The sequence below is a fragment of the Oncorhynchus mykiss genome, chromosome 7, assembly GCF_013265735.2.
Source record: "Oncorhynchus mykiss isolate Arlee chromosome 7, USDA_OmykA_1.1, whole genome shotgun sequence".
NCBI classification, from domain to species: Eukaryota; Metazoa; Chordata; class Actinopteri; order Salmoniformes; family Salmonidae; genus Oncorhynchus; species Oncorhynchus mykiss.
Genome location: NC_048571.1, coordinates 7208562 through 7223548, shown reverse-complemented (window position 1 = coordinate 7223548; position 14987 = coordinate 7208562).

Here is a 14987-nt window from a genome sequence, read left to right as displayed (position 1 = left end):
AGAGAGACAGAGAGAGAGAGAGAGAGAGAGAGAGAGCGAGAGAGACAGACAGACAGAGACAGACAGGACAGGACAGACAGACAGACAGACAGACAGACAGAGGCAGAGAGAGAGAGAGACAGAGAGAGAGAGAGAGACGGAGAGAGAGAGAGGACAGGACAGACAGAGAGACAGAGACAGACAGAGAGACAGAGACAGACAGAGAGAGAGAGAGAGACAGAGAGAGAGAGAGAGAGAGAGACACACAGAGAGACAGAGAGAGAGACACAGAGAGACAGAGAGAGACAGAGAGAGAGCAGAGAGAGAGAAAGAGAGAGAAGAGAGAGAGAGAGAGAGAGAAGAGAGAGACACACAGAGAGACAGAGAGAGAGACAGAGAGAGAGAAAAGAGAGAGAGAGAGAGAGAGAGACAGAGAGAGACAGAGAGACACAGAGAGACAGAGAGAGACAGAGAGAGAGACAGAGAGAGAGAGAGAGAGAGAGAGAGAGAGAGACACACAGAGAGACAGAGAGAGAGAGTCCAGCTCTTTTAATACCTGTAAAAGGCTATCAGTAAGGGTTAGTAGACTTGACTGGGTCCTGGGTCATACACAGGGCAACCAGACCTTTTGTTGTGAGACGGTTTGTGTTTCTGAACCAGATGAAGACGCCGTTAAACCCCAGATGTTCCACTCCTCAATTACACTGCGTCAGGCCACACTAATTGGCGTCCGTCCAGCGAAGGTCACAGCTCCAGCAGGGCACTTTGGGAAATCACAGGGCAGCGCGGCCGTCATGGGCAGGGGTGGGACGGCTGGGACGGAGTTAATTTGAATGTATATTTTTATGGCTGTCCAAAACAGAAGCTCGTGGTAATTATACATAGCTTCCTCCTCCCCTCCCTCTAAGGCAGAGTGTCTTTTCTTCCCCAGCCCAAGGTAGCAGTATACTCCAGGAAAAGGACAACCCATGTCATTAACCCAGGACAACACAACCCACCATTTGACTCCTGGGAGACAGACAACCCATGTCGTTAACCCAGGACAACACAACCCACCATTTGACTCCTGGGAGACAGACAACCCATGCCATTAACCCAGACAACACAACCCACCATTTGACTCCAGGACAACGGACAACCCATGTCATTAACCCAGGACAACACAACCCACCATTTGACTCCTGGGAGACAGACAACCCATGTCGTTAACCCAGGACAACACAACCCACCATTTGACTCTGGGAGACAGACAACCCATGTCATTAACCCAGGACACCACAACCCACCATTTGACTCCTGGGAGACAGACAACCCATGTCGTTAACCCAGGACAACACAACCCACCATTTGACTCCTGGGAGACAGACAACCCATGTCGTTAACCCAGGACAACACAACCCACCATTTGACTCCTGGAGACAGACAACCCATGTCATTAACCCAGGACAACACAACCATCATTTGACTCCTGGGAGACAGACAACCCATGCCATTAACCCAGGACAACACAACCCACCATTTGACTCCTGGGAGACAGACATCCCATGCCATTAACCCAGGACAACACAACCCATCATTTGACTCCTGGAGACAGACAACCCATGTCGTTAACCCAGGACAACACAACCCACCATTTGACTCCTGGGAGACAGACAACCCATGTCATTAACCCAGGACAACACAACCCATCATTTGACTCCTGGGAGACAGACAACCCATGCCATTAACCCAGGACAACACAACCCACCATTTGACTCCTGGAGACAGACATCCCATGCCATAACCCAGGACAACACAACCCACCATTTGACTCCTGGGAGACAGACAACCCATGCCATTAACCCAGGACAACACAACCATCATTTGACTCCTGGGAGACAGACAACCATGCCAATTAACCAGGACAACACAACCCACCATTTGACTCCTGGGAGACAGACAACCCATGCCATTAACCCAGGACAACACAACCCATCATTTGAATCCTGGGAGACAGACAACCCATGCCATTAACCAGGACAACACAACCATAATTTGACTCCTGGGAGACAGACAACCCATGTCGTTAACCCAGGACAACACAACCCACCATTTGACTCCTGGGAGACAGACAACCCATGCCATTAACCCAGGACAACACAACCCACCATTGACTCCTGGGAGACAGACAACCCATGCCATTAACCCAGGACAACACAACCCACCATTTGACTCCTGGGAGACAGACAACCCATGCCATTACCCAGGACAACACAACCCACCATTTGACTCCTGGGAGACAGACAACCCATGTCGTTAACCCAGGACAACACAACCCACCATTTGACTCCTGGGAGACAGACAACCCATGCCGTTAACCCAGGACAACACAACCCACCATTTGACTCCTGGAGACAGACAACCCATGCCATTAACCCAGGACAAACACAACCCACCATTTGACTCCTGGGAGACAGACAACCATGCATTAACCCAGGACAACACAACCCACCATTGACTCCTGGGAGACAGACAACCCATGCCATTAACCCAGGACAACACAACCCACCATTTGACTCCTGGGAGACAGACAACCCATGCCGTTAGCCCAGGACACCACAACCCACCATTTGACTCCTGGGAGACAGACAACCCATGCCATTAACCCAGGACACCACAACCCACCATTTGACTCCTGGGAGACAGACAACCCATGCCATTAACCCAGGACAACACAACCCACCATTTGACTCCTGGGAGACAGACAACCCATGCCGTTAGCCCAGGACACCACAACCCACCATTTGACTCCTGGGAGACAGACAACCCATGCCGTTAACCCAGGACACCACAACCCACCATTTGACTCCTGGGAGACAGACAACCCATGCCGTTAACCCAGGACAACACAACCCACCATTTTCACTTTGACACTGTAATAGAAAGTGTCGTCTGTCTTTAATAACTGTAAAAGAGTTTGTCTTCTCCCCTCATGACATCACAGGTCATGTGTTACCTGTGTGACATCACATGGAGCTACTGTATGGTTACATCATGTTCAGACGGTCCATATTGGTCCCTACTGGGGCAGTGTGAGAGAAATACCACTGGAAGTCTGTATGTCATAAATGAAAATAAACTGTGTCTTAAGTATGAAGGTATGAACATGGTCTGTTATAACATTTGAAATTCACACAATAGAATGTTGTGAAGGTCCACTTGAAAACGCACCATTAAACCATGTCATTGGGAATGTTCTAGTGCACAGACAGACAGACCAGCCTCGCCAGCTCTTTTTGAAGCCTCTCTCTTGAAGCTGAAGAGACAAGATATCTTGCTGGGAATCATCCGGTTTGTGCAGCTTTGATTGGAATTCTAAGACAATACACTGGTCCTACAAAATACAGACAGACAGGGAGGCGGGGAGACAGACAGGGAGGCGGGGAGATAGACAGGGAGGTGGGGAGACAGACAGGGAGGTGGGGAGACAGACAGGGAGGTGGGGAGACAGACAGGGAGGCGGGGAGACAGACAGGGAGGCGGGGAGACAGACAGGGAGGCGGGAGATAGACAGGGAGGTGGGGAGACAGACAGGGAGGTGGGGAGACAGACAGGGAGTGTGGGAGACAGACAGGGAGGCGGGAGACAGACAGGGAGGCGGGGAGACAGACAGGGAGGCGGGGTGACAGACAGGGAGGCGGGGAGACAGACAGGGAGGCGGGGAGACAGACAGGGAGGCGGGGTGACAGACAGGGAGGCGGGGAGACAGACAGGGAGGCAGGGAGACAGACAGGGAGGTGGGGAGACAGACGGGGAGACAGACAGGGAGGTGGGGAGACAGACAGGGAGGCGGGGAGACAGACAGGGAGGCGGGGAGACAGACAGGGAGACGGGGAGACAGACAGGGATGTGGGAGACTGACAGGGAGGTGGGGAGACAGACAGGGAGGTGGGGAGACAGACAGGGAGGTGGGGAGACAGACAGGGAGGTGGGGAGACAGACAGGGATGTGGGGAGACAGACAGGGAGGTGGGGAGACATACAGGGAGGTGGGGAGACAGACAGGGAGGTGGGGAGACAGACAGGAAGGCGGGGAGACAGACAGGGAGATGGGAGACAGACAGGGAGGTGGGGAAACAGAAGTAGAGCTAAATGATGAATAAAGGAGGTTTTAGGTTAGGACATTCACTGTGATATGGTGGCTACATGGCCCAACATAATAGTGCTCTTTTTCTGCCTGGCTCACTCCATTAGCGTTGAGTGGGTTTGCCATTTGGGACGCGTACTGGGTCTCAGTCTGGCACTAATTACTGTGAAGGATGAGGAGAGAGGGCTCATTACCAGGAGAACAGGCCGAAACATACTGTCTCCCTCGCTGCTAATGATGTTGGATCCACCGTGCAGCGAGAGCGGGGAGAGAGTCGTAAGAGACACCGCTTCATCAGACGTCTGACTCTGTCTGCCTGAACAGGGTTAATGCTGCTGTTGACTTCTCCATCTCTCTCTATCTAAATTCTAATTCAAATTCAAGCTGCTTAATTGGCATGAAAAACATTGTGTCAATATTGCCAAAGCAACAATGTAAACAATATACATTGTAATAATACAATAATAATAATATGTCTCGCTTTTCTCCACTCTCTCACTCTCATTCTCTCTCTCTCATTCTCTCTCTCTCTCTCCCGCTGTCTCTCATTCTCTCTCTCTCATTCTCTCTCTCTCTCTCATTCTCTCTCTCTCTCTCTCTCCCGCTGTCTCTCATTCTCTCTCATTCTCTCAATCTCTCTCACTCTCATTCCGCGCTCTCCGTCTACCACTCTCTTCTTCCCTCCCCCCTTCCCCCCCCCACCCTCTCCCTCCCTGTCTGCTGTAACTCAGCCACAGTTGTTCAGTCTTCATTAGAAGCTGTTACCTGACACAATGAAGCAGAACTAAATGGTGCCGTGCGCTCCGGCCAGATATCTGTCACAGCTCTTTCTACCTTACAGTGTACTACAGACACTGAACACTGACTGAGGCAAGCCATTCAGCCCTACAGACACTGAACACTGACTGAGGCAAGCCATTCAGCCCTACAGACACTAAACACTGACTGAGGTAAGCCATTCAGCCCTACAGACACTGAACACTGACTGAGGTAAGCCATTCAGCCCTACAGACACTGAACACTGACTGAGGCAAGCCATTCAGCCCTACAGACACTGAACACTGACTGAGGCAAGCCATTCAGCCCTACAGACACTGAACACTGACTGAGGTAAGCCATTCAGCCCTACAGACACTGAACACTGAACACTGACTGAGGCAAGCCATTCAGCCCTACAGACACTGAACACTGACTGAGGCAAGCCATTCAGCCCTACAGACACTAAACACTGACTGAGGTAAGCCATTCAGCCCTACAGACACTAAACACTGACTGAGGTAAGCCATTCAGCCCTACAGACACTGAACACTGACTGAGGTAAGCCATTCAGCCCTACAGACACTGAACACTGACTGAGGCAAGCCATTCAGCCCTACAGACACTCAACACTGACTGAGGCAAGCCATTCAGCCCTACAATTCATTCAAAAAGGGGCTTATTTGAGATGTTAAGATGACATGTAACGATACTTGTAATCTGAATATAATGAAGGAATAAATGTGAGTTAAAAAGATGCGAGGCTAGTCAACAGAGACGCAGGAGAATCACATCCCTAAGAGAACGCAGTGAACTCTTCACCTCATGAGAAAAAAGACATCAATTGTTCAACCTTATAGACACTTGTTGGGGATGAAAGAACCCTCTGCTCCTCTTTCCCAGACAAGGAGACAAGTAGATTTTAGTGTCCCTTCAAGTCCCTAATCCGAGCAGACACAGTTAACACCGTCTAGGTCTAGAGGGAGAGCAGGGAAATGAAGACCAGGCTCTTCTAACTAACCCAGTTTAGCCTCAGAGCCGCAGTCAGACGACACTACTCTTGTTCTGTTTCTGTCCCGTTGATTGGAACGGTAATTAAGGCTGTAGTTATTAAATAACTGTCTTTTTGGTGGGAGAGGGAGGCTGGAGGTGAACATTCACTAGATGATGTAATTAGCTGTTCGTCTGAAGCGCTCGTCTCGTGGTGAATGTAAGGAGGTGGGAGGTGGGGGTTGGGGGTTCTAACATGACACCAAAGTGACCGTCTGGACAGAGGAACCCGTGTCTGTCTCTGTCTGTTCTTCATATGTTTTTCTGAGAAACGGGGTGGTCATGTCAATGCCTGTTCCCATTAATGTATAGTGCACTACTTTTGACCAGGGCCCATAGTAGTGCACTATATAGGGAATAGGGTGCCATTTGGGACACACAGAGTGTACATGTTGGCTGTGTGTTCTGTTGTGTGTGATTTTAACCGTCTGACTCCATGGTCACAGAGAGGGGAGGCTGGCTGTGTGTCTGATGACTATCATTAGCGAGCCCTGAACATCTGGGGCTCTGTCTTCAGGGGCATATGATTCATGTGTTGGAGTGTCATAGGTCTGGTCCAGTCAGGAACTACCCCTGGCCCTGACCTCCCCCAAGATGGTTGTAGCTGTGCTTTTTCCTCCGACAAGCCCCGTTTTGGACCACATACACTGGTGCAATCCTGTCAGACCTGCATAAGTACCTATGGGACAGGGATACACGTTATCCCGTGTTTACCTGTGGATTTGTCTGTGTGTTTTTTCTCACAGTGACACTTCCAGACCTGTATTTAACCTGCTCACCCCGTCGCTCTCACTCTCTCCCAGTGCTCCTCACCTCTCGCAGACGCCTCAGGGTGCCATCTATTCAAGCTGTCTGGAGAAAACACGGCTTCAATCACATCACAGCAGTGGTTGGCACACACACTGATCCCCCTCCTAGGGCTCTGTAAAACTGTCAGACACCCCCCACAGACCAGGGACTCTTCCAAAGTCCCTCAGCAATTACAGGCCCTGTCCTGAGACTGAGATGGCGTTAGTTATTCTGATGTCAGTGTAGTTTAACATATAGTATTCATATTGAAGTGAGTAGTGTGGCTAGAATAAGGATTTTCTGATTGCTGTTTCATTGTTCTCTGTGTGCAGTTCCGTCTCTGAACTGCAGAGGGCGCTGTGGGTTAATTAGATTACAATGGGTCAGGGAGCCGTTGCACTTGGATCCTCATTTTGTCTGGAGCAAATGATTAGGCCTGTATTGTTTCATCTTGCTCATGGTAAATACTGAATGTTTTCAGAAGAAGTTAAACAGTTTTTTATTTAATTAATTCTGTTTTATATACTTAAATTAATAAGTCAGTATAATTGTGTCTAAGTAAGATAAAACATTCATTCATATCTTGTGGTACAGACAGTATAGTAGGTCTTGACTGAAATAACTGTCACCTTTGTTGTTCTACTGTGCTGAGATATGTACATGATGTCTGTGTGTTGTTGTGATTCTGTGCTGAGATATGTACATAATGTCTGTGTGTTGTTGTGATTCTGTGCTGAGATGTGTACATAATGTCTGTGTTGTCGTTGTTCTACTGTGCTGAGATGTGTACATAATGTCTGTGTTGTCGTTGTTCTACTGTGCTGAGATGTGTACATAATGTCTGTGTGTTGTTGTTCTACTGTGCTGAGATGTGTACATGGTGTCTGTGTGTTGTTGTGATTCTGTGCTGAGATATGTACACAATGTCTGTGTGTTGTTGTGATTCTGTGCTGAGATGTGTACATAATGTCTGTGTTGTCGTTGTTCTACTGTGCTGAGATGTGTACATAATGTCTGTGTGTTGTTGTGATTCTGTGCTGAGATGTGTACATAATGTCTGTGTCTTGTTGTTCTACTGTGCTGAGATATGTACATAATGTCTGTGTGTTGTTGTGATTCTGTTCTGAGATATGTACATAATGTCTGTGTGTTGTTGTGATTCTGTTCTGAGATATGTATATAATGTCTGTGTGTTGTTGTGATTCTGTGCTGAGATATGTATATAATGTCTGTGTGTTGTTGTGATTCTGTGCTGAGATATGTACATAATGTCTGTGTGTTGTTGTTCTACTGTGCTGAGATATGTACATAATGTCTGTGTGTTGTTGTTCTACTGTGCTGAGATGTGTACATAATGTATGTGTGTTGTTGTTCTACTGTGCTGAGATATGTATATAATGGCTGTGTGTTGTTGTGATTCTGTGCTGAGATATGTATATAATGTCTGTGTGTTGTTGTGATTCTGTGCTGAGATATGTATATAATGTCTGTGTGTTGTTGTGATTCTGTGCTGAGATATGTACATAATGTCTGTGTGTTGTTGTGATTCTGTGCTGAGATATGTACACAATGTCTGTGTGTTGTTGTGATTCTGTGCTGAGATGTGTACATAATGTCTGTGTTGTCGTTGTTCTACTGTGCTGAGATGTGTACATAATGTCTGTGTGTTGTTGTGATTCTGTGCTGAGATGTGTACATAATGTCTGTGTCTTGTTGTTCTACTGTGCTGAGATATGTACATAATGTCTGTGTGTTGTTGTGATTCTGTTCTGAGATATGTACATAATGTCTGTGTGTTGTTGTGATTCTGTTCTGAGATATGTACATAATGTCTGTGTGTTGTTGTGATTCTGTTCTGAGATATGTATATAATGTCTGTGTGTTGTTGTGATTCTGTGCTGAGATATGTATATAATGTCTGTGTGTTGTTGTGATTCTGTGCTGAGATATGTACATAATGTCTGTGTGTTGTTGTTCTACTGTGCTGAGATATGTACATAATGTCTGTGTGTTGTTGTTCTACTGTGCTGAGATGTGTACATAATGTCTGTGTGTTGTTGTTCTACTGTGCTGAGATATGTATATAATGTCTGTGTGTTGTTGTGATTCTGTGCTGAGATATGTATATAATGTCTGTGTGTTGTTGTGATTCTGTGCTGAGATATGTACATAATGTCTGTGTGTTGTTGTGATTCTGTGCTGAGATATGTACATAATGTCTGTGTGTTGTTGTTCTACTGTGCTGAGATGTGTACATAATGTCTGTGTGTTGTTGTTCTACTGTGCTGAGATATGTATATAATGTCTGTGTGTTGTTGTGATTCTGTGCTGAGATATGTATATAATGTCTGTGTGTTGTTGTGATTCTGTGCTGAGATATGTACATAATGTCTGTGTGTTGTTGTGATTCTGTGCTGAGATATGGATATAATGTCTGTGTGTTGTTGTGATTCTGTGCTGAGATATGGATATAATGTCTGTGTGTTGTTGTGATTCTGTGCTGAGATATGGATATAATGTCTGTGTGTTGTTGTGATTCTGTGCTGAGATATGTACATAATGTCTGTGTGTTGTTGTGATTCTGTGCTGAGATATGTACATAATGTCTGTGTGTTGTTGTGATTCTGTGCTGAGATATGTATATAATGTCTGTGTGTTGTTGTTCTACTGTGCTGAGATATGTACATAATGTCTGTGTGTTGTTGTGATTCTGTGCTGAGATATGGATATAATGTCTGTGTGTTGTTGTGATTCTGTGCTGAGATATGGATATAATGTCTGTGTGTTGTTGTGATTCTGTGCTGAGATATGGATATAATGTCTGTGTGTTGTTGTGATTCTGTGCTGAGATATGGATATAATGTCTGTGTGTTGTTGTGATTCTGTGCTGAGATATGTACATAATGTCTGTGTGTTGTTGTGATTCTGTGCTGAGATATGTATATAATGTCTGTGTGTTGTTGTGATTCTGTGCTGAGATATGTACATAATGTCTGTGTGTTGTTGTGATTCTGTGCTGAGATATGTATATAATGTCTGTGTGTTGTTGTGATTCTGTGCTGAGATATGTACATAATGTCTGTGTGTTGTTGTGATTCTGTGCTGAGATATGTATATAATGTCTGTGTGTTGTTGTGATTCTGTGCTGAGATGTGTACATAATGTCTGTGTGTTGTTGTGATTCTGTGCTGAGATGTGTACATAATGTCTGTGTGTTGTTGTGATTCTGTGCTGAGATATGTATATAATGTCTGTGTGTTGTTGTGATTCTGTGCTGAGATATGTACATAATGTCTGTGTGTTGTTGTGATTCTGTGCTGAGATATGTACATAATGTCTGTGTGTTGTTGTGATTCTGTGCTGAGATATGTACATAATGTCTGTGTGTTGTTGTGATTCTGTGCTGAGATATGTACATAATGTCTGTGTGTTGTTGTGATTCTGTGCTGAGATGTGTACATAATGTCTGTGTGTTGTTGTGATTCTGTGCTGAGATATGTATATAATGTCTGTGTGTTGTTGTGATTCTGTGCTGAGATGTGTACATAATGTCTGTGTGTTGTTGTGATTCTGTGCTGAGATATGTACATAATGTCTGTGTGTTGTTGTGATTCTGTGCTGAGATATGTACATAATGTCTGTGTGTTGTTGTGATTCTGTGCTGAGATATGTACATAATGTCTGTGTGTTGTTGTGATTCTGTGCTGAGATATGTACATAATGTCTGTGTGTTGTTGTGATTCTGTGCTGAGATATGTACATAATGTCTGTGTGTTGTTGTGATTCTGTGCTGAGATATGTACATAATGTCTGTGTGTTGTTGTGATTCTGTGCTGAGATATGTACATAATGTCTGTGTGTTGTTGTGATTCTGTTCTGAGATATGTACATAATGTCTGTGTGTTGTTGTGATTCTGTGCTGAGATATGTACATAATGTCTGTGTGTTGTTGTGATTCTGTTCTGAGATATGTATATAATGTCTGTGTGTTGTTGTGATTCTGTGCTGAGATATGTATATAATGTCTGTGTGTTGTTGTGATTCTGTGCTGAGATATGTACATAATGTCTGTGTGTTGTTGTTCTACTGTGCTGAGATATGTACATAATGTCTGTGTGTTGTTGTTCTACTGTGCTGAGATGTGTACATAATGTCTGTGTGTTGTTGTTCTACTGTGCTGAGATATGTATATAATGTCTGTGTGTTGTTGTGATTCTGTGCTGAGATATGTATATAATGTCTGTGTGTTGTTGTGATTCTGTGCTGAGATATGTACATAATGTCTGTGTGTTGTTGTGATTCTGTGCTGAGATATGTACATAATGTCTGTGTGTTGTTGTTCTACTGTGCTGAGATGTGTACATAATGTCTGTGTGTTGTTGTTCTACTGTGCTGAGATATGTATATAATGTCTGTGTGTTGTTGTGATTCTGTGCTGAGATATGTATATAATGTCTGTGTGTTGTTGTGATTCTGTGCTGAGATATGTACATAATGTCTGTGTGTTGTTGTGATTCTGTGCTGAGATATGTACATAATGTCTGTGTGTTGTTGTGATTCTGTGCTGAGATATGTATATAATGTCTGTGTGTTGTTGTGATTCTGTGCTGAGATATGTATATAATGTCTGTGTGTTGTTGTGATTCTGTGCTGAGATATGTACATAATGTCTGTGTGTTGTTGTGATTCTGTGCTGAGATATGTATATAATGTCTGTGTGTTGTTGTTCTACTGTGCTGAGATATGTACATAATGTCTGTGTGTTGTTGTGATTCTGTGCTGAGATATGGATATAATGTCTGTGTGTTGTTGTGATTCTGTGCTGAGATATGGATATAATGTCTGTGTGTTGTTGTGATTCTGTGCTGAGATATGGATATAATGTCTGTGTGTTGTTGTGATTCTGTGCTGAGATATGGATATAATGTCTGTGTGTTGTTGTGATTCTGTGCTGAGATATGTACATAATGTCTGTGTGTTGTTGTGATTCTGTGCTGAGATATGTACATAATGTCTGTGTGTTGTTGTGATTCTGTGCTGAGATATGTATATAATGTCTGTGTGTTGTTGTGATTCTGTGCTGAGATATGTACATAATGTCTGTGTGTTGTTGTGATTCTGTGCTGAGATATGTACATAATGTCTGTGTGTTGTTGTGATTCTGTGCTGAGATATGTATATAATGTCTGTGTGTTGTTGTTCTACTGTGCTGAGATATGTACATAATGTCTGTGTGTTGTTGTGATTCTGTGCTGAGATATGGATATAATGTCTGTGTGTTGTTGTGATTCTGTGCTGAGATATTGATATAATGTCTGTGTGTTGTTGTGATTCTGTGCTGAGATATGGATATAATGTCTGTGTGTTGTTGTGATTCTGTGCTGAGATATGGATATAATGTCTGTGTGTTGTTGTGATTCTGTGCTGAGATATGTACATAATGTCTGTGTGTTGTTGTGATTCTGTGCTGAGATATGTATATAATGTCTGTGTGTTGTTGTGATTCTGTGCTGAGATATGTACATAATGTCTGTGTGTTGTTGTGATTCTGTGCTGAGATATGTATATAATGTCTGTGTGTTGTTGTGATTCTGTGCTGAGATATGTACATAATGTCTGTGTGTTGTTGTGATTCTGTGCTGAGATATGTATATAATGTCTGTGTGTTGTTGTGATTCTGTGCTGAGATGTGTACATAATGTCTGTGTGTTGTTGTGATTCTGTGCTGAGATGTGTACATAATGTCTGTGTGTTGTTGTGATTCTGTGCTGAGATATGTATATAATGTCTGTGTGTTGTTGTGATTCTGTGCTGAGATATGTACATAATGTCTGTGTGTTGTTGTGATTCTGTGCTGAGATATGTACATAATGTCTGTGTGTTGTTGTGATTCTGTGCTGAGATATGTACATAATGTCTGTGTGTTGTTGTGATTCTGTGCTGAGATATGTACATAATGTCTGTGTGTTGTTGTGATTCTGTGCTGAGATGTGTACATAATGTCTGTGTGTTGTTGTGATTCTGTGCTGAGATATGTATATAATGTCTGTGTGTTGTTGTGATTCTGTGCTGAGATATGTACATAATGTCTGTGTGTTGTTGTGATTCTGTGCTGAGATATGTACATAATGTCTGTGTGTTGTTGTGATTCTGTGCTGAGATATGTACATAATGTCTGTGTGTTGTTGTGATTCTGTGCTGAGATATGTACATAATGTCTGTGTGTTGTTGTGATTCTGTGCTGAGATATGTATATAATGTCTGTGTGTTGTTTTTCTACTGTGCTGAGATATGTACATAATGTCTGTGTGTTGTTGTGATTCTGTGCTGAGATATGGATATAATGTCTGTGTGTTGTTGTGATTCTGTGCTGAGATATGGATATAATGTCTGTGTGTTGTTGTGATTCTGTGCTGAGATATGGATATAATGTCTGTGTGTTGTTGTGATTCTGTGCTGAGATATGGATATAATGTCTGTGTGTTGTTGTGATTCTGTGCTGAGATATGTACATAATGTCTGTGTGTTGTTGTGATTCTGTGCTGAGATATGTATATAATGTCTGTGTGTTGTTGTGATTCTGTGCTGAGATATGTACATAATGTCTGTGTGTTGTTGTGATTCTGTGCTGAGATATGTATATAATGTCTGTGTGTTGTTGTGATTCTGTGCTGAGATATGTACATAATGTCTGTGTGTTGTTGTGATTCTGTGCTGAGATATGTATATCATGTCTGTGTGTTGTTGTGATTCTGTGCTGAGATGTGTACATAATGTCTGTGTGTTGTTGTGATTCTGTGCTGAGATATGTACATAATGTCTGTGTGTTGTTGTGATTCTGTGCTGAGATATGTACATAATGTCTGTGTGTTGTTGTGATTCTGTGCTGAGATATGTATATAATGTCTGTGTGTTGTTGTGATTCTGTGCTGAGATGTGTACATAATGTCTGTGTGTTGTTGTGATTCTGTGCTGAGATGTGTACATAATGTCTGTGTGTTGTTGTGATTCTGTGCTGAGATATGTATATAATGTCTGTGTGTTGTTGTGATTCTGTGCTGAGATATGTACATAATGTCTGTGTGTTGTTGTGATTCTGTGCTGAGATATGTACATAATGTCTGTGTGTTGTTGTGATTCTGTGCTGAGATATGTACATAATGTCTGTGTGTTGTTGTGATTCTGTGCTGAGATATGTACATAATGTCTGTGTGTTGTTGTGATTCTGTGCTGAGATGTGTACATAATGTCTGTGTGTTGTTGTGATTCTGTGCTGAGATATGTATATAATGTCTGTGTGTTGTTGTGATTCTGTGCTGAGATATGTACATAATGTCTGTGTGTTGTTGTGATTCTGTGCTGAGATATGTACATAATGTCTGTGTGTTGTTGTGATTCTGTGCTGAGATATGTACATAATGTCTGTGTGTTGTTGTGATTCTGTGCTGAGATATGTACATAATGTCTGTGTGTTGTTGTGATTCTGTGCTGAGATATGTACATAATGTCTGTGTGTTGTTGTGATTCTGTGCTGAGATATGTACATAATGTCTGTGTGTTGTTGTGATTCTGTGCTGAGATATGTACATAATGTCTGTGTGTTGTTGTGATTCTGTGCTGAGATATGTACATAATGTCTGTGTGTTGTTGTGATTCTGTGCTGAGATATGTACATAATGTCTGTGTGTTGTTGTGATTCTGTGCTGAGATATGTACATAATGTCTGTGTGTTGTTGTGATTCTGTGCTGAGATATGTACATAATGTCTGTGTGTTGTTGTGATTCTGTGCTGAGATATGTATATAATGTCTGTGTGTTGTTGTGATTCTGTGCTGAGATATGTACATAATGTCTGTGTGTTGTTGTGATTCTGTGCTGAGATATGTACATAATGTCTGTGTGTTGTTGTGATTCTGTGCTGAGATATGTATATAATGTCTGTGTGTTGTTGTGATTCTGTGCTGAGATATGTACATAATGTCTGTGTGTTGTTGTGATTCTGTGCTGAGATATGTACATAATGTCTGTGTGTTGTTGTGATTCTGTGCTGAGATATGCACATAATGTCTGTGTGTTGTTGTGATTCTGAGTCTGGAGTCATCCTGGAGGACCATCTCCTGTGGTTCATTTGGCCAGAACAAGTTTTCCCTAACAGGGGTACGCGCAATGCCGTACCCCAGAATGTATATATATACAGTGGGGCAAAAAAGTATTTAGTCAGCCACCAATTGTGCAAGTTCTCCCACTTAAAAGATGAGAGAGGCCTGTAATTTTCATCATAGGTACAC